We start from the raw sequence: 24,415 nt of genomic DNA, 5'->3' as shown, positions 1-24,415 counted from the left end.
GAAAAGGCTAAGGAAAGAATTCTTCTGTAAGCAATATCTGGAAAATAAAGTTAAATCCTTACTTCACATTTTACACTAAAACAAAGTCAAGATGAGTTAAATATTTAAATGTCAAAGAGAAGCAGTTTTTGAAAGTACAGAGAAAACGGTTTCCAGCCCGGTGGGGAGGCAGTTATACAAACCAAAGTCTCACTCGGGAGCAGGAAGGGCTTCACTAACAGAAGTGTGGGGGATTAGAAGAGCGTCTCAGTCAGGCCTGGGGGCTCCGAAGGCTGCCAGGGGAAGAAACTTTAATCTGAGTTCTGAAAGACAAGTAGAAAGTAGCCAAGAGAAGGGCTGGTGAAAAGCATGTTCCAGGCAGAGGGGAGAATCTGTGCAAAGGCCTGGAGGTGGGAAAGTTAAATGGGAAAAAATGATAGGAATGGTCTTGAGGCTCTCATGTAGATGTCAACTACATCTACCTGGGGACTATCATACCCCGGCTTTGGGGGAAGGTGTGTCAAATCTCACACAAATGGCAGCTACATTCTTTTGGGATAGGTGCACAGAAGTGGACTTGGAGTCCAACACTGCTGTCTTACCGGTGGATAGGGATCTCTGTGGGGGGCCACATGGCCGCTGCATCCCTGGGGCTAATGCAGCCCTAGTCTGCATGCCAGCACCAGCCTTGACAAGTGCATATTAAAACGGCCCTGGCCCACTCAGGAAGGGCCATCCAGATGCCAGAATTGCATCCTACACCAAATCTGCATTTAGGACACTGTCCATTCTCTCCCAATGGCTTGTGAGAAAGCTGCTTTGCAAGTTACCCCACCATGGCCTGCGAGCTCTTTGAATTGCCACAAAACAGCATGGAGGGTGTCAGGCTATAGCCAGGTCAGAGAAGAGGGACCCAACACAGGGCCAGGAATAAAGTAGACTCCTCTGCTTTTCAGTCTAGAGTGAAGTTAATTATATATTATAGGTGCAGCGTTTTATGGTCTGTGACAATTGAAATATTTATCCATACACAAAGTCTAATGCTTATATCCTGTTTACCCTAATGAATTTTACTATGTAATAAAAATATGATTCTTTTCCATTCAAGTTGATAACATAACTGTATAAATTTTCCTCTTCTAAGAATCAGGCAAATGGCATCAAAATACTTCATAATAACCATGCAGTATTTTTCACAGCATGGTTACTTTAAAATCCACTTAAAGGAATAAAGTATGTATTTTGCCATGAAATCCTTTAAAACCAGAGAGAATGAAGTAACAAAACACCATGATAGTTAGTATAAAGAGAACAAACCAGTATATTCTATGCCCTCTTCAGTGGCAATCCTGACTGAACATGAGTACTGATAAGATACTTTATTGTAGTCTCATCATTCGTCATAAATCATCATGAGGAAAACTCCCGTGGCTTTAGAAACTTAGTCTGTCACTGGCAGGTGGGCACAAAAATGCCAATATTTTAAAAATCATCTATTTTAAAACCTGTCTTTGGTCACCTCTCTACTCTTTTCAGATATCTGATGGGATAAATTGGAGGAAGATGATCAAATAATATCATCAGTAACATACTCAAAGAATTTTTATAGCCATCTATTTTCTGAGTTACCACTGTATTTTATTTATGACTCATGTCAAAAAAAAATGCCTTAGGGCTTTTTCTCCTCAAGTCTATAGCAGTTTATTTCCCCAAAATTGTGCCCATGTTTTACAGCAAGATCCACAGCAATAAAGCAAGAAATCAGAAAAATCAGCATTTGATATCAGCAGTTCAGCATTCTCTGCTACCTGGGACAATCCAGAGGCGATCACAGAAAGGGTCTCCATGACCTTGCAGTAGCTGCAAATCACTGTGATCTGAATGAGAATAGTCTCCTCTTCAATAATACATTACAGACTTAGTACATTTAGGTGCCCTCGAGGTTTCTCAGTGGGAACCCAAATTATTTCAGCACAAACCTCATTTTTCTTATCATACAACTTCCATCGATACATTTATGATCTCTTTAAAGCACACAATAGAGGGCATACGCATGCATCATGCCCACATTTATCCACAAGTGCTCAGATAGATACATAAGCCAATAAATTCTAAATGACCAAATAAAAGAGCTAACTAAAATTCTCATCCAGGGGTGAATGCATGGCTGCTCACATTCAAGATCTGTCCTAATAGAAACTAAGTGGAAAACCACACAAAAGAAGCTAGCGGAGGTCAGCCGTAAAGGTCAGGGAGATGAAGGGGCTGCTATAGCAGACGGCACCAAAGGAGACCGACCGAGGCCTTTGGCATTAGCAGAGAATGAGTCCCCAGACCTTCAGGGGTCCCCATGTTCAAGCAAGTTTCTATAGGAGAATTTCCTCCAATAAAAAGCAATAAAATACAAATAGAAATGCAGTGTGCACTCTTCAGACCCGGATAAAGAACAACAAAGGCACGTTGAAATGTCAGTGCTCATGGCTGGGAGTCCTGCTGGGGACCTAGCTAGACCCCAGCACTCCCATCCTGTCCAGCACACACACACCTCATCCCCAACTTCCTCCTGAGCCCAATGATTCACACACAGCAGGAACAGTTCAAACTTGTCCCTCAGCGAGATTACAAATTACTAGACCCCCTGGTTCTAAAACGAATGGCTGATAGGTATAGAGCACCCACTGGATACCAGGTGCTGTGCAAAGTGCTGTCTTCATTTATCTCATTTCATTCAGCTCAACTAAATGAGAAGAATATTATTGTGACCCCACAGACACACTTCTGGATGAGATGCTTAAGTTTAGCGAATTAGACACTTTGGCAAGTATCTGACCAACTCACAATCATCTTCAATCTCCTGAACTCCCCGATCTCTGCCCCACAGTCCAGAAACGTGACTTCCCAGGAAACATGCTTGTACCACCTGATGCTGTCGACTGGGCTGTTCAAAAGCCCAAATGTGAACTGACAGCTAGAGAGACTGAAAGTTGGTTGCTAGGTCTTAGCAGCAGAGACTGGAAAGAGGCACAGTGAGCTCCCGCTGCCAACATCAGACAGCCCTTGAAGCCCACGAGAGATCTTCCAGCAAGCTCTCTTTTTCCAAAGCTAGGTTTCTGTTCCTTGCTATGACCTCAGTGACTCTGATGGTAGGAGGCAAGGGGGAGCATCACCCACTCCAGGAATGAGAAAGAGCCTTATGCCACAAGGTAGACTTTACCCACTCCAGCCTTGGCAGTTCCATTTGCAGGAGCCAAGGGGGGTCGCAGAACTCAGAGTGCTCTGGCAAGACCTCTTTGCCCTTCCTCCTTCCGTCACTCACACCCTGACTACACCCTCTGCCTTGTCACCATCAGATCCTTTATCTCTGCCACATCAGCCACCATAAGAAGCCCAGGACTCCAAAGCATCTCTGACCCCTATTTCCCACAACTACTCACCCATAGCTTCTGACATTCTTCCACTGCACCTGCAGGATCACACAATGAGTCCTCAAGAAAATCGCCTGTTGGCCAGGCACAGTGGCTCACGCCTGTAATCCTAGAACTTTGGGAGGCTGAGGCCGGCGGATCGCCTGAGGTCAGGAGTTTGAGACCAATCTGGTCAACATGGTGAAACCCCATCTCTACTAAACATAGAAAAATTGGCCGGTTTGGTGGCGGGTGCCTATAGTCCCAGTTACTCAGGAGGCTGAGACAATCACTTGAACCCGGGAGGCAGAGGTTGCAGTGAGCCCAGATTTCATCACTACACTTCAGCTTGGGCAACAGAGCATGAGACTCTATCTCCAAAAAAAAAAAAAAAGATAAAGATAAAGAAAAGAAAAGAAAGTCACCTCTCTTCTCAGCCTGCTCTGAGCTCATTTTCTTCACCTCTTGCTCTAACTGAAGCCTAAGGACACTGCTTCTCCTGTAGCTGTTTTAAGTGCTGGACATTTTCTCTCTCATGCCTCTTCAGCCACTGGTCAGGGATGGGATAGCTGTCCTTTGCCCTTCACTGCCATTTCTAGATCCCTCTTCTTCCCCAAGCCCCTTCCCCTGGGCTCCATGTCCTATGTCATTGCACTGTTCCCATCCACTGGCCCTCTATGGCAGTCATCTACTGAGCCCCCTAGCCAACATTACTGCCCTAATTCCTGTAGGGGTTTTGAGTTTGGCTGACTGCCACTTTCTTCAGCGGTACTTGTATCAAAATTCTCGGTGATTTTAATACCCACAGGGATGATCTTTTTCAGGTCCTTAAGATCTACCTCAGCCACTCACCCTCATGGTCACATCCTTACCATTCATTACCAACAACAGCACCTCTCCATAATGCCAATTTCCAGCATCCCAACTCATAAATCCAACTGTCCACTTAATATTCCCATTTGTCTAATGGCCGTCTCAAACTGAGCACATCCAAAATCAACTTCTTATCTTTCCCCAAAACTTCCCCCAACTGCTGTCTCATTCTTCCACAGGTGTGAACCAAAAACCTTTATACTTCCTACACCCCACATCTAGCCTGTCAAGAACTCCTGTTGGATCTACCTTCAAAATATAGCCAGAATCCAACCACATCTTTCCAATTCACCACAACCACCCTGGTCTGAACCCCCATAATCTCTAACCCGAATTTTTCAGTCGCCTTCTACTTGGTCACGCCTTCTACTCTTGCTCACTCTCCCCACGTCCAGTTTCTTCTCAACGCAGTGCTGGAAGTGGACTACATTTAAAACATTTAAAATTAGGCCAGGCACAGTGGCTCATGCCTGTAATCCCAGCACTTTGGGAGGCCAAGGCAGGTGGATCAGTTGAGGTCAGGAGTTCAAGGCCAGCCTGGCCCAACATGGTGAACCCCATCTCTATTAAAAATATAAAAATTGGCCGGTCGCGGTGGCTCAAGCCTGTAATCCCAGCACTTTGGGAGGCCGAGACGGGCGGATCACGAGGTCAGGAGATCGAGACCATCCTGGGTAACACAGTGAAACCCCGTCTCTACTAAAAAAATACAAAAACTTAGCCAGGCGAGGTGGCAGGCGCCTGTAGTCCCAGCTACTCGGGAGGCTGAGGCAGGAGAATGGCGTGAACCCGGGAGGCGGAGCTTGCAGTGAGCTGAGATCCGGCCACTGCACTACAGCCTGGGTGACAGAGCGAGACTCCGTCTCAAAAAAAAAAAAAAAAAATACAAAAATTAGCCAGGCATGGTGGCAGGCACCTGTAGTCCCAGCTTCTCAGGAGGCTGAGGCAGGAGAATTGCTTGAACCTGGGAGGCAGAGGTTGTACTGAGCTCAGATTGAACCACTGTACTCCAGCCTGGGCAACAGAGTGATACTCTGTCTCAAAAAAACAAACAAATAACAACAACGACAACAACAACAAAAACCCAAACATTGAAAATTAAATCAGGTTAAGTCCCTCTTTCCTCAAAAGCTCTCCACTGGCTTTCCATCACATTAAAAGTAAAAGCCAACATCTTTACAATACCTTAACAGACCCTAGTTTGATGGCCCCAGCACTGATCACTCAGGCCTTCTCTCCTGCTGGACCCCCTTCATTTAACCTGCTCCGGGCCCTCTGGCCTCCTTGCTGTTCCTTCTGTGTGCTGGACACGCTTTGCCTCAGGGTCTTGTTATTTTTCTCACCTCTAGCTGGAATGTTCTTTCTTCCGTATTTCCCCTACTTTCCTCTTTCCCTCCTTCCAGTTTTCAATCAAATATCCCATTCTCACTGGGAGTTCCCTGACCACCCTACTTAAAACTGCAGCCCCCCAACCATCCTCTCCCTGCCCTGAAATTTCCCGTCCCCCTTTCTTGCTTTCTTTTCATCACGACACTTACTGTCATCTTTCTACTACAAACTTCTACTTCTTTTTTGAGTGTCTGCCTCCACCTGGTGGAAGGACAACTCCATGAGGGTGTGGATTTTGCCTGTTTTGTTCACTGCTATGTCTTCAACATGTAGAACAGTGTCTGCCACACAGTAGGTATCCAATAAGTATTTTTAAATTAAGGTGTGAATAAATGAGAACAAATCAATTTAGGCAGATTAAGCAATTTCTCAGTTTATGGAGTGAGTAAGTGGCAGTGCTCAGAGCAGTTTTTCCCAAGGCTGAGTTGCCCTTTACACAACTGGACTTCCCTGCCTCACATCATCACATGTTCAGGAAAGTTTACAAAACTAGAAACAATCAGAAACGTTAAATCATTGAATGGTGAGTTTGCTGTTCCCTTTATTCCCTTATTGGAAAGAAAAGGGATAAAAAGGAATCCACTTGGAATTGTTTAAACCAAGACCAACTTTGGACAAAGCTCGATAGTAAATATTGCATGCTTTGCAGGCCATTTGTTCAACAACCACTCCATGCTGCGGCTGTAGCACAAAAACAGCGACATACGATGCTTAAACAAATAGCCATGGCTGCGTTCCAATAAAACTGTATTTACAAAAAACAGGTGACTGACTGGATTTGACCCCATGGGTTGTAATTTGCTGACACTTGGTTAAAATCTGTAAAACTGTGATGAGGCTGCATGTGTAGCTGTGTTCCAAATCTTAGGCAATTATAGGAAACAGTGATAGAAAGTAAAGAGCATCAACTTTGATTTTGCCCAGTTCTGGGATCAAATTCCAGTCCTGCCACGTGCTGGCTGTGACAATGGACAAGTTACCCCACCTTTTTGAAATTCAGATTGCTCATCTGTCAAAGGAATAGATGATCCTTCTTTGGCAGGGCAGGTCTGAGGCATGAATGAGGTGGTTTGTGAAGTGCAGCCACTGAGTTGCACGTAGTAGCTGCTCAGCGGTGATGATCACTGTTATTAGGTGGCTCCTATGGATCCCCACTAGACTTGGAGTCAGGGCTGTCTCCTTTTTCATTTTGAGGTCCCCTTAGCCCCTAGTTCTGGCCTGGAGATGTAGGTACTGGGCACTTTGTGAAGGACAAATGAAAGGACACATCACTTTATACAATGCCTGACGAACTTCTAAAGAAGTAAAACAGATTTTTTTTTATCGAAGTTTTAGAAGCATTCAAACGCATGAAGCTTAAGGACATTGTGGCTATGGAATTATGCTGATAACAATATTGGGAGAATATGAAGCCAATGTACTTTCATCCTTGTTTTATCCAGTCTTCAGATCTTGGGAGGTACTGCAGATCACCTCATGCATTTTCCTTCCAGCCCACCTTGCTGCACGCACTGCAGGCTGGCAAGCAAGACTGTTTCCCTGACCCCCTGAGAACTCAGCTGAGCAGACATGCCGCAGAAGATCCACAAAGCCTCAGTGAGGCAGCTTTTCTGCTGGCAGAGTACAGTGATCTTTTCTACTGGCTTGGCTGCTGGCTGAGGCTATGTAGTCCTGCAGCTGAGGCAGAGGTTTACCGAGGCCCCAGTAGCACTTGCCACACCCTTGGTGGGCTAATTCTGCAGTGTTGTTCTGCAAGGTACTAGAACCTCCTCCCCTAGGCTGTCCAACAAAATGTATTAAATCTATGTATGTTAAAACTAACCGGAGTGATTGCTGCCGTATGGGACTGACCCCAGACTGACACAGCTCCTGTATTGGAAGCCTTGCCGACCAATTCAGATCATCAAGTTTTCTCACAGCATAGAAGAGACTCAAGATATGACCCCAGAACGACCTATTAAATAAGAAGAAAGACTTGTTCTTTCCAACCAAATGGAATGTGGGAAGAAAGACAGACATTTACACAGCCTTCAGCAGAAGCAGGCAGTGAGGCGTGTGCTTTCTCATCTGCCTTCTCTAGAGCAGCATCCAGAGAAGTGGACAGATTGCAGCCCAGCTCCAGCAGGCAGCCTTGGACCCTGGCTGCCCATCAGGAGCTCACTGTGGGAAGAGCTGTGCCAGGGCGCCCCTACACCCACACAGGGTGATCACAGAGCTAGCTGCCCTATGGACTTGAGGTTTTCAGAAATGTCCACATACCTGTGCAAGAAGGTGAGATGCACTGAACAAATTGGAAAACAATATTGAAAAGGAAAAACTCATTTTTCTTTACCCACTCTTTTTTTTTTTTTTTTTTTTTGTCCTTTTTGAGGCAAGAGTCTCGCTCTGTCACCCAGGCTGGAGTGGTGCAGTGGTGCAATCTCAGCTCACTGCAACCTCTGCCTCCTGAGTTCAAGCGATTCTCCTGCCTCAGCCTCCCGAGTAGCTGGGGTTACAGGTGCCCAGCACCATGCCTGGGTAATTTTTTGTATTTTTAGTAGAGACGGTGTTTCACCATGTTGGCCAGGTTGGTCTCGAACTCCTGACCTCAGGCGATGCACCCACCTCGGCCTCCCAAACTGTTCACTCAGTCTTACAACACTTTGCTTCTGACACCAAATGTGTGGGGAGCTTTCTCACACCAACCAATTCTCCAATTCGCCACAAGCCAACAGGTGTACACAATTCAATCACTACACTACCTGGAGTCAGCACTGGTGTCACAGGTTAGGGCCTCAGTCTCATAAGACTGCCCCCCATTTCAGACAGCAATCACGAGTAATGTGTCCTAGGTTACCCGCACTTCTATCCAATGTGGCTACTAATTGGGGGTTCCCACAACCCCCTTTTCAGGTTCAATAATTTGCTATAACAGCTCACAGAACTAAGGGAAATACATTTACCAGTTTATTATATAGGATGTGGTACAGGATACAGATGAAGAAGTATGTAGGACAAGATCTGGAAGGGTCCCCAGCACAGGAGCTTCTGTCCCTGTGGACTTGGGGTGCATCACCTCTCCAGCATATGGATGTGTTCACCAAACTGGAAACTTTCTGAACTTCATACTTTAGAGATTTTGATTGAAGCTTCATCATGTAGGCATGATAGAGTATTAACTCAATCTGCAACTCTTCTCGCCTCCCAGAGGATGGAGGGGAGGGCTGAAAGTTCAGGCCTCTAATCAGGGCTGGGTCTTCCTGGTGACCATAACCATCCAGGAACCCACTAAGGGTTATTTCGTTAGAACAGAAGAACCTCCAATCACCCAGGAAATGCCCAGGGATTAGGAGCGCTGTGTCAGGAACTGGGGTCAAATGTTAGAACACAAATGCTCCTTGCATCTCGATCACTGAGGCGATTATAAGAGCTTTATTATTTCCGTGTCTGGAGTATTTCACAAATGTTAAGGCAACATAATGTTTTGTTTTGTTTTGTTTTGTTTTTTGTTTGTTTTTTGATACAGAGTTTTACTGTTGTTGCCCAGGCTGGAATGCAGTGTTACAGTCTCGGCTCACTGCAACCTCTGCCTCCCAGATTCAAGTGCTTCTCCTGTCTCAGCCTCCCGAGTAGCTGGGATTACAGGTGCCCACCACTATGCCTGGCTAATTTTTGTATTTTTGGTAGAGACAGCTACTACTTGGCCAGGCTGGTCTCGAACTCCTGGCATCAGATGATCCACCTGCCTCGGCCTCCCAAAGTGCTGGGATTACAGGCATGAGCCACCACACCTGGCTGGCAATGTAATTTTTATATTTAAAAAATGGACTTTTGGCTGGGTGTGATGACTCATGCCTGTAATCCCAGCACTTTGGGAGGCTGAGGCAGGAGGATTGTTTGAGCTTAGGAGTTCAAGATCACCTTGGACAACACAGTGAGACCTTGTCTCTACAAAAAAAAAAAAAAAAAAAATTAGCTGGGTGTGATGGTGCACCCTTGTAGTCCCAGCTACTCTCAGGAGGCTGAGGTGAGAGGATTGCTTGAGCCCAGGAGGTCGAGGCTGCAGTGAGCTATGATCGCACCACTGCACTCTAGCCTAGGTGATAGAGCGAGACATTGTCTCAACAAAAAAAGGGGAGGGAGCTTTAGATAGTGTGTTTGTAAATAAACCTTTAACTGTTCGAAGAAAAAGATCTGTTTTACGTGTCAAGATGTGAATAGTGGTTACTTTCCACAGGAAACGGGTAGAGACATGAGGAGGGGGAGTCTCTATTTCTTCAATTATAATGTTCAGTACTACGTGAATTTTAAAAGGAGAGCATGGACTTCCTTTGTGATTTGTTGTTGTTGTTGTTTGCCTCTCTTTCTTCAGAATTGTTAGCCAAATGAAAATAGCTGATGTCAAGAGTTGTTACACGGTGATCTGGTCCAGGAACTTTACCTTCAAACATAAAGACATTAATATTCTAAGTTTCCCTCTGTCATTTCTGAGAAAAAGCGCATTGGTGATACCAGAATGGTCGAGCAGTCCTGTATCCAGACCAGGCGTTCTCACACTTGAGCAAATACCGGAATTGCCTGGAGAGCTTGCTGAAACACAGATCCCGCAGACCCTCACCCTTGAGTTGCAGTTTCAGCACATCTGGGGTCAGGTCACAAAATCTGCATTTATTCCAAGTTCCCAGGGGGTGTGGCTGCTGCCGATGGGTGGTCCTCACTCTGAGACCTGCTCTCGACCCTCCTTTCTCAACCTGTAGTCCCAGAACCAGCAGCATCAGCATGGCCTAGGAGCTTGTTAGAAATGCAGCATCTTGGACTTTACCCCTGAAACGGAACCTGCACCAACAAGCTCCCCGGTGGCTCCCATGCACGCGACAGTCGGAGAACACTGCCCTAGATGTCCAGAGCCTTTAGTCCACCACTTTGAGATGCTTCCCCCAAGCACTAAGCCTTCCACGAGCTCCCGCTCAAGTCCTGGGCCTGTGGTGCTGAGACAGGAGAGTGGTGTCTTGGTTCTCAGGCCTTGGGTGTTAGGAGGTAGGAGGAAGGAGATCCTGATGATGAGAGAGAGACCTCCACGGCCACAGACTGCGGGTGACATGTAGCAGGAAACACTTTCTCTTCTTAGGTGCATTCCCACAGCGTGTGAGGGCTCAACAGCACTGCTGAGCCACATCCTCCTGAGCACACAGAGAGGCAGAGGGCTGGACCCTATTCTGGATGCAGACCCCACAGCACCAGGCTGGAGAGTCCCCCTGGCTTAAGTTCTCCCCCTCTGTCAGGTCCTCTCAGAAATGTGCAGTCTGCAAAGCTATTTCTCAAGCAAAATAAAAGCCAGCCAAAGGACGAGGTGAGTGATCACGAGGTCAGGAGATCGAGACCATCCCGGCTAACACGGTGAAACCCCATCTCTACTAAAAAAATACAAAAAAAACTAGCCAGGCATGGTGGCAGGTGCCTGTAGTCCCAGCTACTCAGGAGGTTGAGGCAGGAGAATGGTGTGAACCCAAGAGGCGGAGCTTGCAATGAGCCGAGATCCTGCCACTGTACTCCAGCCTGGGCGACAGAGAGAGACTCCATCTCAAAAAAAAAAAAAAAAAAAGGGTCCTCTGGACATTTTAGAGACAAAACAAGCATGATTTCCACCAATTAATTTTATCTCAGTGCCCACATGATGAGATCCATTCTGCAGGCCACATGGCAAACCTAGTTACATTGCCTGGTGGTGGCCAAGGGGGCTATGTCTGGATCGTCAACGCCATTTGATTGCGCCAACCAGCCTCCTCCAATACACACTTGGCTTCCATGATCCAGTGAGACTCAAGAAGAACAACTATTTTCCTCCCACTCACTGCCTAGACTTGTCTCTAAGCCCTTTTACTGCTACAGAGATGACCTAGCACATAGGATCTCGTAAAACTCTGCAGGGTACAACATCAAAATGTTAGCTTTTCCTCTAAAAGACAAAGCAAGAGTGGAAAATGGAAATTACAAACAATAAGGCTCTCCACTAAATAGGTAGGCTGTTTTTCTCTATTAAGCAGTGAAGATGTGCTTCTTCATAACTCCTTTGAATGGATCAATGCCGTCCCGCAGAGTAATGGAGTGATGTTGACTGGTCTCCAAAACAGTGTTCAGAATTGGATGGCTTGCTGAATGTTTGAACAAAAATCAACTTTAAAATAGAGCAAAATGCAATAAAATAATTCCCAAGTGAGTAAGCAGGTGTAAATCTTCCATAAATTTCCCTGATGGCAGAAAAAATAAATAAATAAATAAAAACAACTTTTACCCACACTCCCACCTGTGGAGTATTTACCTGGTATTTACGTGCCAGGAGCCATGCTAAACAATGTACAGGATCCCCTAAGCTATTTTCTCAAAAACACTCTGTGGTGGGTACTGTTCCTGTTCTCTTTTTTTATGCAGATGGGAAAACTGAAGCTCAGACATGTTAATTAACTTGCACAAGGCCATACAGCTAGAAACATGGGCAGGCTGGTTTAAGCCTGTAGGCTTAATCATTAGTCTATATTGCCTTCCAATCTTGCGGCCTAATGGGATATCTCCCTTAAGGAAGAAACAGAAAACCCAGTGAGGGGAGGAAGATCCAACTGCCTCTGAAAATATTGGTGGGGGGCACGTTGCTTTTGTGCAAAAGTAACAATTGCCACATAGACCCGTGGGTGTGACGTGTTTCAGGATATGTGAAGGAGGCCCAGATGGCTCATGTATTGCTTTGTTAAATGGGGAAGCAGTCACTCCCATCATTGGAAGGAAAAACAAAGGTATGCCTCAGCTCCAGACCAGCTCATCACGGCTGCCAGCTGCAGACACTTCATTTGGTCATGACCCCAGTGTTAGTGCTGACTGCTATGACGTGTCAAAGGGCCCCAGGTCATCAGCCCAGAATGCCAGCACAAGGAGACTTTCTGCTTCTCCATCCTGCTGTCTATGAGACTCATTCTTCATTGCCAGAATGACAGATTGCCTTGTGTCACACTGGGGGAAAACACGCACACACACACACACACACACACACACACACACACACAAGCACACAAACAGGTGATGCTTCAAAGAAGCTCAGCTTCACATGAATAGCATGAGGTGATATAAATTAAAGAACTCGGGTTACATATGTAATTTCAAATGGGAAAAGGGAGTTGGTTTTTATTATTAAACCAAAAGATGATTTAAAATATGTAAGAGAGTTGGCAACTTCACCATAGAATCATTTTTTGTATATGCTAACCCTCAGAACTGTAAGTTAGAGATCATTCACTGGAAAAAAAATCAATGCCATTCATGTATAAAATGCAGAAAACACCCAAGCCCATAGAAGTTCAAGAGAAATAGAAGGACAGTGGAAGGGCAAGTGAAAATACGGTTGCAAAGAAAAGTCAGCTCAGTGTTAACAACTGGCCTCAAAGCAGATAGAATATAGCATAATAACTGCAAATCGACTTAAATATCATAAGACAAAAAACAGCTAAGGAAACTGGAACTATGAACTGATTTATGAATGGTCATAATAATAAAAATAATAGTTTATTGAAGATCTACTATGTGCCAGACAAGATAGATATTATTTCCATTTTACAGGTGGGGAAACAAATGTAAAGAGATTGAATAACTTACATCACGTGCCACAGATGATAAATGGTAGAGCCTGAATTCAAACCAGGGGACAGTTGAATCCAAAACCCATAATTGTTTTAGACTATGTGGGAAATGGCTACATTTTTTAAGACTACAAATTGGGAAATGGCACCCAATTTGAGCGACGTCCAGAAGGACCTGGAGCAAACACTCTCAGTGACCTGTCTAACATCTGTTCTCCCTTTCCTCCTTCCTGTCCACCTCAATTCTGTTAGATATTTAGTCATCTAATTTTCATTCCCAAAGGGAATCCTGATTGACCTAAGATGATTTTTAATTAGTATTCTCTACTTATTGGTCTAAGGGTGAGTCCATGACCTTAGATGACCCAGTTATACTGAAGGGAGGAGCATACATTCTATGACTGGGAGAAACACTTCACCCTTCCCTGGATAGGACAAGGAGGCCTGTTGCCCTTTGACCACTGGCAGCCACAGTGTGATGGTGAAAAGAACCTCCTAAACACAAAGGCAACCGCACAAGGATGGCATTGTGATAGAAAAAAAACAAAACAAACATGTTTGTGGAAAAAACTGTTGAGCTGCTGACTTAACCAATTTTGGAAGCTGTCATACTTCTGAATTTCTTATGTAAAATAAAGAATGTCATTATATTTAACTAATTTGAGGCAGAGTTCCTGTCACTGGCATATGAAAGCATCCTAATTAATACTGGCTTCATGCCCATATTATCTTCTTGAATTGCCCATCAATTCCCACGTTGTGCAAGTAGAGATTTATTCCTTTGAATATTTGTGTTTCCTAATAGTTGATGATGGGTAAATAACTATATAACTTTGGAGAGGGAACTATTTTTCTTACCATTGCACCAAAAAAAAAAAAAGAGTTGTAAAGAAAAATGTTAACACATTTGACCACATACAAAGCTGAAATGATCCTGTTGTGATTGGTAAGCATGATAACTGGGTTTTCACACTCATGTGAAATGTGCCTCCTTCAAGGCTTGTTACCATGTAGGCATATTACCCAACTGATGTGAAAAAAAAAAAAAAAAAACTGAGTCCGCGTACCTTCTAGTCCCGCCATGGCCGCTCTCACCCGGGACCCCCAGTTCCAGAAGCTGCAGCAATGGTATCGCGAGCACGGCTCCGAGCTGAACCTGAGCCGCCTCTTCGATGCCGACAAGGATCGCTTCAACCACTTCAGCCTGACCCTCAGCACCAACCATGGGCATATCCTGCTGGATTACTCCAAGAACCTGGTGACGGAGGATGTGATGCGGTTGCTGGTGGACCTGCCAAGTCCAGGGGCGTGGAGGCCGCCCGGGAGCGGATGTTCAATGGTGAGAAGATCAACTACACCGAGGGTCGAGCTGTGCTGCACGTGGCTCTTCGGAACCGGTCAAACACACCCATCCTGGTAGATGGCAAGGATGTGATGCCAGAGGTCAACAAGGTTCTGGACAAGATGAAGTCTTTCTGCCAGCGTGTCCGGAGCGTGACTGGAAGGGGTACACAGGCAAGACCTTCACGGACGTCATCAACATTGGCATTGGCGGCTCCCACCTGGGACCCCTCATGGTGACTGAAGCCCTTAAGCCATACTCTTCGGAAGGTCCCCGCGTCTGGTATGTCTCCAACATTGATGGAACTCACATTGCCAAAACCCTGACCCAGCTGAATCCCGAGTCCTCCCTGTTCATCATCGCCTCCAAGACCTTTACCACCCAGGAGACCATCACGAATGCGGAGACGGCGAAGGAGTGGTTTCTCCAGGCGGCCAAGGATCCTTCTGCAGTGGCGAAGCACTTTGTTGCCCTGTCTACTAACATGACCAAAGTGAAGGAGTTTGGAATTGACCCTCAAAACATGTTCGAATTCTGGGATTGGGTGGGAGGACGCTACTCGCTGTGGTCGGCCATCGGACTCTCCATTGCCCTGCACGTGGGTTTTGACAACTTCCAGCAGCTGCTCTCGGGGGGTCACTGGATGGACCAGCACTTCCGCACGACGCCCCTGGAGAAGAACGCCCCTGTCCTGCTGGCCCTGCTGGGTATCTGGTACATCAACTGCTTTGGGTGTGAGACGCATGCCATGCTGCCCTATGACCAGTACCTGCACCGCTTTGCTGCGTACTTCCAGCAGGGCGACATGGAGTCCAATGGGAAACACATCACCAAATCTGGCACCCGTGTGGACCACCAGACAGGCCCCATTGTGTGGGGGGAGCCTGGGACCAATGGCCAACATGCTTTTTACCAGCTCATCCACCAAGGCACCAAGATGATACCCTGTGACTTCCTCATCCCGGTCCAGACCTAGCACCCCATACGGAAGGGTTTGCATCACAAGATCCTCCTGGCCAACTTCCTGGCCCAGACGGAAGCCCTGATGAGGGGGAAATCAACGGAGGAGGCCCGAAAGGAGCTCCAGGCTGCAGGCAAGAGTCCAGAGGACCTTGAGAGGCTGCTGCCACATAAGGTCTTTGAAGGCAATCACCCAACCAACTCTATTGTGTTCACCAAGCTCACACCATTTATGCTTGGAGCCTTGGTCGCCATGTATTAGCACAAGATCTTTGTTCAGGGCATCATCTGGGACATCAACAGCTTTGACCAGTGGGGAGTGGAGCTGGAAAAGCAGCTGGCTAAGAAAATTGAGCCTGAGCTTGATGGCAGTGCTCAAGTGACCTCTCACGATGCTTCCACCAACGGGCTTATCAACTTCATCAAGCAGCAGCGCGAGGCCAGAGTCCAATAAACTCATGCTCAGCCGCAGCCTCCTCTGTGATTCCTCTTTCTCTTCTTGTCCCTGCTCCCCAGAGCCGGCACTGCATGGTCCTGGACACCACCCAGAGCGCCCTCTGGTTGTGGGCTTGGACCACTAGCCCTTAGCGGGGAGGGATGATCTCAAATTGCTAACCCCAGCCCCTCCATGTCTTCGTTCCCTCTGCGTTACAATTGGCTGAAGTGTTTTTGTGCAGCTGACTTTTCTGACCCATGTTCACGTTGTTCACATCCCATGTAGAAAAATAAAGATGCCACAGAGGAAAAAAAAAAAAAAAACTTAAAATTTTTGCATATAAAAATTTGATAAAATGTAAAAGGAAATAAAAAACTACAGAACATTTTTTCCATATACAATACAAAAAGTTAATATTCTTTCTACCTAAAAAGCTCTACAAATAGGTGAATTCTCCAAAAGGAAAATGTATAAAGGATGTGAACAAGCAAAGGACACTAAACAGATTTTTAAATGTTCTATCTTACTAGTAACCAAAGGAATACGCGTACCTTCTAGTCCAGCTTAAAATGTGATACCACGTTCATTTACCAAATTTGCATGTTTCTTCTTTAATAAGAATGTGCTGGCTACTGGCTGGGTGCCTCAGCACTCTTCAGGCTCCATCAGGCTAGCCTCAGCCTGTTACGTTGGCAGCAGAAGGAAGTACACAAGGCCTCTTCAGGCGCGACTTTAGAACTGGCACACTGTCACTTCCAATGCATCTTATCAGCCAAAACAAGTCAAAGATCAGCAAAGATTGGAGGGAACTAACACTGCCTCTTTATGGGAAGATTTTCAAATTATATTTCAAAGGTTGTGGTTACAGGGAAAGGTGGAGAATTAGGGCCAATTTTCAATCAATTGCAAGTATGTACTAATTATTTCAATAACATTTTTATCAGAGATTTATGTATATCTGGCTATATATCATCTAGATATAGCTATATACACATATATATGTGATGTACACAGATATACAGACAGATAGGCCATCTGTTGAAATCTATTCCAAATTAAATGAGCACTACCCAAAAGAGAATAAACAAAAGGCAAATAAGTCTGTGAAAAGATGCTCAATAGCACTAGTTGCCATGAAAATGTGAATTACAACCAAATGAGACACTACTACCTTCCCACCGGAATGGCTAAAACTAAAAAAAAAAAAAAAAGACAATGCCACATATTGGCAATGAGGTATGTAGTTACTAAGACTCATACACTGCTAGTCGGAACGTAACTTGGTAGAACCACTCTGGAACTTGTCCATCTCTACCCAATTGAATATATGTTCACTCTTTGACCTAGCAATCCTGCTCCTACATGTATCAGAGGACACGTTTAAGAATATTCACAGGAGTATTCATTATAGCCCAAATCCTTATTTTATTCTATTTTATTTTATTTTATTTTATTTTATTTTATTTTATTTTATTTTATTTTTTGAGACAGAGTCTCGCTCTGTCACCCAGGCTGGAGTGCAGTGGCGTGATCTCGGCTCACTGCAACCTTCGCCTCCCAGGTTTAAGCGATTCTCCTGCCTCAGCAGGGATTACAGGCATCTGCCTCCACGTTCAACTGATTTTTGTATTTTTAGTAGAGGCAGGGTTTTGCCACATTGGCCTGTCTGGTCTTGAACTTCTGGCCTCAAGTGAACTGCTGCCCGCCTCATCCTCCCAAATTGCTGGGATTACAGGTGTGAGCCACTGTGGCCCAAATCAATTTAAATGTTCATCAACAATAGAATGGATAAATATAGATGTTCCTCGACTTTCAATGTTACGTCCCAATTAAACCATCATAAGTTGAAAATATTGTGGTAAAAAATGCATTTAATACACCTAACCTTACTGAACACTGTACCTTAGCCTAGCCCCTACCTAACACAAAACCTATTTTATAATAATGTTGAATAACTTATGTAATTTATTGAATACTGTACTGAAAGCAAAAAACAGAATAGTTGTATGGGTACTCAAAGTATGGTTTCTACTGAACGCACATTGCTTTCATGCTGTCATAAAGTGGAAAAACGATAAGCCAAACCATCTGAGGTCGGGGACTGTCTGTAAATTATGAAGTTTTCCCACAAAATGGAATATTATACAGCAATAAAAAGAGCAAATACAGCTGCTAGCAACAACCTTGATAACTCTAACAGACGTAAGTTTGAGTGAAAAAAACAAACAAACAAACAAACAAAATGATCCAAAAAAGCACAGTTGAGCTTGATCAACACGGGCTTGAACTGCACAGGTCCCTTAGACTCAGACTCTCTTTAGCCTCTGCCACCCATCAGACAGCAAGGCCAACCCCTCCTCTTCCTCCTCCTTCTCAATCTGCTCAATGTGAAGATAAGGATGAAGACTTTTATGATGATACTCTTCCTCCTAATGAATAGTAACTATATTTTCTCTTCTTTACGATTTCTTAATCACAATTTCTTTTCTCTAGATTTTTTTGGTAAGAATACAGTATATAATATATATACAAAAATATGTTTATTGGTTGTTTGTGTTATCAGTAAGACTTCGGGCCAATAGTAGGCTATTGGTAAAGTTTTTGCAAAGTCAAAAGTTATAAATGGATTTTTGACTGTGTGGAGGGTCACTGTCCCTAACCTCTGAGCTATTCAAGGGTCAACTGTATATATTTATGATTCCAATGCTATAAAGTTCACACACTGGTAAAACTCATCTGTGGTTACAGGAATCAAAATAGTAGTCGCCTTTGGCAACAGGCCAGGCGATCCAGACGTGGCACAAGGAAGGCATCTAGGGTACTGCTAACATACTGGTCTTGATCTGGATTGTGGTTTTACTTGGCAAAAATTCAAGCTGTACACTTAAAATCTGAGCTCTGAGCTGTGTATATGTTATACTTAGTCATATCTACAATAGTAATGTTTGTAATATAATAGTAAGAATTAGATTTGTTTTAAAGTGTCTCCTATTAAAATGCAAACACCTCTCAGGGAGAGTCCTCATTTTAACCCATCACAGAGCTCTCCTGAGTGGGGACCGGTTGAGCATGAGCTGGGCGCCAGATAAGAGCCTGCAGGGCTGGCCGGGACTCAGAGACCATCCTCTGTAGGGGTGAGAGGGGACAGACTCTAAAGACACTCGTGGGAAGACAATGAGCACTGCCAGTTGGCAGTGACAGCAGAGGGCCCAGAGAATATGTATGCAAAGGGCAGGTCCTCGCTGATGGCAAAACCAGGCTCAGTGTTCTTGGATCTAGACAGCTCTGTTTGTTACCCAGTTCCTTCCCACTCTGCTCCTGTCCTCTAACGAAGCATGAGATGTGGCTTTCATGATTTTGCTGGCCCTTTTAAATTACCCACACATAGCAGAGCAGAGACCATAACGCTAGTTTCTAGTGAGAGTTGCTGCAGAAATGTCATGAGACATGACAGTAAGTTTAAAGGGACTTAGAAGGTACCCAGCTGAAAGGGCTCTTTCTTATAGCTCTCTGTCATGTCCCCTCTCCTTTTTAACTCCATTTTCTCCATCTAATCCCTCATTGTCAACATATTTTGAATTCCTTCATTGATAAAAAAGAGATCCATGTTCCCTAGCCTTGAAGCCACCTAATGGATATTTGGGACAAGCTGCTAGAATACAAGGAAGGAGGATATTAATAAAAAGATACAACTCATTCAGGAGGACCCTGCATTAAGGCAGACTATTAATACAAATCATTGCACTTCTATAACAGCAGGGGGGATTTATCATTTCATTTATCCAGACTTTGCTCAAGAATTTTTAAATGTGCCACAGTTTGCCCCATAGGCATCTGAAAGCACATGTGATTTTAACCAGTGTAATGTTTGATTACGTCTGGCCCCCTATCAAGGTTGATAATAAATGTGATTTACAAAAATGTAGCAAAGTAGGTCACTGCTATCTGCAAACATGGCTCACAATAATCAAAGGAACATAGGAAGAAAATGATGGGAACACAGGAAGAAAATTTCCAAGATGTGAAATTAAATAGTGTGCCTTTTCTGGACAGATAGAATCCACCGCAAAAGCACAACACTGATCTGCTTTTCAGCCACCAGACCTACTCTTCTTGTAGCCACGTATGACTAAGCCCTAGGGCAATGGAAATAAAATCAGAAACCATTTGGTAAGTAGAATCTTGGGATATTATATTGACCTGTGTGTCCTTCATGGTGTCCCACCCTGTTAAGCCAATCAGTGCCCCAGCTAAATCCTAACCCAAATAGGCAGAGGATTATACAAATAAGCAAAAGTCATAGTCACTTCCCAAGTACCTCTCTGGCAGTCCCACCAATCTACTGATGCAGTATCATGACCACCCACATAACAAAGGAAGGACTATTATCAGGATACCCTGCTACCCTACCTATAACCCTGAGAGATCTTATGTTTCCAACTGGCAGCATGATCAATTTTCTTAGCACCCAGAGCTAACTGCAAATGTTCAGGGTTCTAGGTTTTATATACCAGTGAAAGGAAAATATGTATTCTTCTTTTATCCAACTATTGCTATGTTTATCAAGGGCTATAACTGGGCCCAAATCCTAGACAGAGCAGGCTCACTTAATAAGGGTGTTCTAATGCAACAGCTGGACACAAAAAGAAAAGGAAAGAAACAAAGAAAAGCCACTGTGCAGATATCTAAGGAATCCAATCCTGATCTCATTTTCACAAAATTATGAAGTCCCAACAGCACATAGCAGTTACAAATTCTGCTTCATGAATCTTCATTCATTCACCCAATCAATGTGCCCTGACCATTAGCTGTGAGCTAGAAACTGCTGGGGGTGAGGAAAGCAGTGATTATTAATAAGATATAACCCCTGGCCTTAAGAAACCTTGAGCAGTGGGAATATCTGTGTGTGTACACATGCTCAGAAATAACTGAGTGTGCAAGTGCTATGGCTGGGGATATAAGGCCTCTAACAAGTATAGCAGGCTGACTCAGGCCACCCACAGATCAGGTCCTAATCCCTGGAACCTGTAAATGTTAACTTATAAGGAAAAGGGGTCTTTACAGATGTGATTAAGTTAAGGATATTGGCATGAGGAGATTATCCTGATGGGCCCTAAATCCAATCATAAATGTCCTTATATGAGAGAGAAAGAGGGAGATTTGATACAGACACACAGTAGACATGGCCATGAGAAGACAGAGGCAGAGATCAGAGTGATGCAGCCACAAACCAAGGAATGCCAGCAGCCACTAGAAGCTGAAACAATCAAGAAAGGGCTTCTCCTCCAGAACCTTCTGAGGGTATGCGGCCTGAACTACATTCCGACTTTGGACTCTGGCCTTCAGTGTTGTGACCAAATTCATTCCTGTGTTTTAAGCCATCAAGTTTGTGGTCATTTGTAACAGTGGCCACAGGAAACTGATACACCAAAAGTTGGGAAAGTCTTTCCATGGGGGGAGAAAAAAAAATGCCTGAGCTGAGTTTTAGAAGGTGTGGAGATGGAAAGTGAGAAGTCAGTGGTTGGTTGTGGCTGGTGTAGAAAATGCAAGGCGGCACCACTTCTCAGCCTTTTAGCTAAGACCAAGTGTAGTATATGTTCCTATCAGTTTAAAATGCAAGAAAGTGAGAGATTAGTCCAGTCATGGGCTACATTATGGGGTTACATTATACATTGTCAATTATTTGTTTTGTTTGACATTTATTCATGGTAAATGAAAGGGAGCTATTGCAAGGCATTCAGCCATTTACAATTTAGATTTACATTTCAGAAAGGTCTCTCTACCTGTACTGTAGAGACTTTTACCACCCCCACCCCTATATCCAGTCTATTGGGAAATCCTATGGACTCTATATTCCAAATACATCCAAATTCCTGCTTCTTTCCCTGTAGCCACTGTTACCATTCTGACCCAAGCCATGGTCATCTCTTTGGATTTTGAAATAGCCTTCCGTTTGGTTCTCTACTTTTCTTCTTGCCTGTCTGCAGCCTACTCTCAACACAGCAGTCAGCATGTCATTTAAATCAGATCAAGTCACTCCCCTCCTTCCCATTTCACTCAGAACAAGAGTCAAAGCCCTAGAATGCCCCTTCCCGTGCTCCACTGCCTCACACCCCAGTCCTGACCTCCCTCCCTCACCCTGAGGCAGACACAGTGCCTCCTCCCTGCTACTCCCTGAACACACCAACCCAGTCCTGCCTCCGGCTTTTCACACACTGGTTTCTTTGTTTGGAATGATTTGTCTCTTTGATATTCCTTACCTCCTTCAAGTCTTTGCCTAAATGTCACTGTCTTGATGAGGTCTACCCTAACACACACTGTATTTTAAAGTGCAATCTCCCTCTTACCCTGCTTTTCCTCTTTTCTTCCATATCTTCTAACATGTCTGATATAGTTTGGATGTATGTCCCCTCCAAATCTCAAGTTGAAATGTAAACCCCAGTGGTGGAGTGGGGCTTGGTGGAGGGGTTTGGGTCACGGGGGCAGATCCTTCATTAATGGCTCGGTACTGAGTTCTCCCTCTGAGTTCATGCAACATCTGGTTGTTTAAGAGAGTGTGACACCTCCCCCTACTCTTGCTCCCACTCTCACCATGTGGCGCCTGCTTCCCCTTCACCTTCCACCATGATTGGAAGCTTCCTGAGGCCCTCATCTAGAGCAGATGCCAGCACCATGCATTCTGTACAGCCTGCAGAACTGTGAGCCAAAATAAATCACTATTTTTTATAAAGTATCCCAAACTTAGGTATTCTTTTATAGCAAGAATGGACAAATACAATATCTAAATTTACTTATTGTGTCTATTATTTAATGTCCATCTCCCCCTCTAAAATGTAAGCTCCATGGAGAAAGGAATCTTTGTTTTGTTCATAGCCAAAACCCAAGTGCTGACATATAGCAAGTGCTGAAAAAATATTTGTTGAATAATTAAGTGAACAATGAAATGGGAATGGGATGGAGCAGAGGTGACCCTGGAGGCTGGGAAGTCAGATGAGCTCAGAGAACTGCATAGTGTTCCTGACTCTAAAATGATGTAATCAATGGCAAGCCTTTAACTGTTAACTTGAAAGGATGACAAAAAAATATATATATATGTGGTTCTGAAAGTAAACTAATTAGCCAACAATGATTTGCTAGACTATATTATGTCAGTGTTAAAATAGATTTCAGTAAACATTCTGAACATTGGGCTTAAAAGTCATTTAACAAATATGGATTAAGCTATTATGATAGTGAAGGACATTCAAACATTGAATCTCAGAAACTTTACAATTTGATAAGAGAAATAAGGTATCTAGAAGATTGTCACATAATTTAGAGGGGTTTTGTAAGTAGGCTGTTATAAGAATATTTGTAACAATGCAGCAACTATAAACAAGCAATGCTGACCAAGCCATTCTCACATATAGTATAGCTTGAGTATAAATTAAAGCAGCGTTTTTGAAAAGCATTTTGGTAATACATATTAATAGCCTTTAACATTTTTATTCCACGATCTAAACTAAAGAGAAAAAAGTGTACAGGAAAAACTGAGAAAAAATATGCCAATTTGTTAACAATGATTCCTTCTAAAGAATAAATCACCAAATTCCAGTGACTTAACCCAACAGTTTCATGTGACAGTGAAACCTAGTGGTCCTAGTCAGCAGGGGGTGCTCGTCCATGCAGTGATTAAGGGATCCAGACTCCTTCCATCTCCTGGTTCCTCACATCCCCTAGAGCCTAATTATCAATTGCTTCCTTCCAGCAGACAGAAAAACATCTTGAGGAAAGTACACTAGTAACTTCAAAGTCTTGGCTTGAAAGTGACCTGTTTACACATCATTGGTCACATGTAGATGCAGTGGGTGAGAGATAGGGGCTGCAAAATCTATCCCCAGACTAATTATGGAAAAAGGAACAAGACGTTTGGTGGACAGTAAAGTGAGCCTTCTCTGCCACAGGGGGATATTCTTCTCCTTCATATGTATCTTTATTTTCTAAACGTTCTGTAATGAACAAGCACTGCTTTAATAATGAGGAAAAAATCATACATTTATATATACATATATATATACACACACACACACACATATATATATGTCTGCAAAAAGAAAAAAGTTAATAATCTTTGATCCAGTAAATTCATTCTTTAAATGTATAATAAATAAATAGACTGTGGGGGATGGCTGGCAAAATGGTCACATAGGAACAGCTTCAGTCCGCAGCTCCCAGCAAGATCAGTGCAGCAGGCGGGTGATTTCTGCATTTCCAGTGGAGGTACCCGGTTCCTCTCATTGGGACTAGTTAGACAGTGGGTGCAGCCCATGGAGAGCGAGCTGAAGCAGGGTGGGGTATCGCCTCACCCAGGAAGCGCAAGCAGTCAGGGAACTCCCTCCCCTAGCCAAGGGAAGCCCTGAGGGACTGTGACATGAGGGACCGTGCCATG

At 44.2% G+C, this 24,415-nt stretch overlaps 2 non-coding genes and 1 pseudogene across 2 annotated transcripts; all 3 read left to right on the top strand.

The window, feature by feature from the left end:
• The first annotated feature begins 14,180 nt into the window (after positions 1–14,180).
• Positions 14,181–14,282, top strand: LOC114679183 (small nucleolar RNA U13). The gene has a single exon (XR_003730858.2). It is a non-coding gene; the product is annotated as a small nucleolar RNA U13 (small nucleolar RNA).
• Positions 14,283–14,314: 32 nt separating this feature from the next.
• Positions 14,315–16,310, top strand: LOC697866 (glucose-6-phosphate isomerase pseudogene; annotated as a pseudogene).
• Positions 16,311–21,542: 5,232 nt separating this feature from the next.
• Positions 21,543–21,741, top strand: LOC114679207 (U2 spliceosomal RNA). Its single transcript, XR_003730874.1, has one exon. It is a non-coding gene; the product is annotated as a U2 spliceosomal RNA (small nuclear RNA).
• The last annotated feature ends 2,674 nt before the right edge of the window (positions 21,742–24,415 follow it).

Source organism: Macaca mulatta, chromosome 6, assembly GCF_049350105.2.
Source record: "Macaca mulatta isolate MMU2019108-1 chromosome 6, T2T-MMU8v2.0, whole genome shotgun sequence".
Lineage (NCBI taxonomy): Eukaryota > Metazoa > Chordata > Mammalia > Primates > Cercopithecidae > Macaca > Macaca mulatta.
The sequence above is the reverse complement of the archived record's forward strand: the minus strand, read 5'-3'. Positions and strand labels throughout refer to the sequence as shown.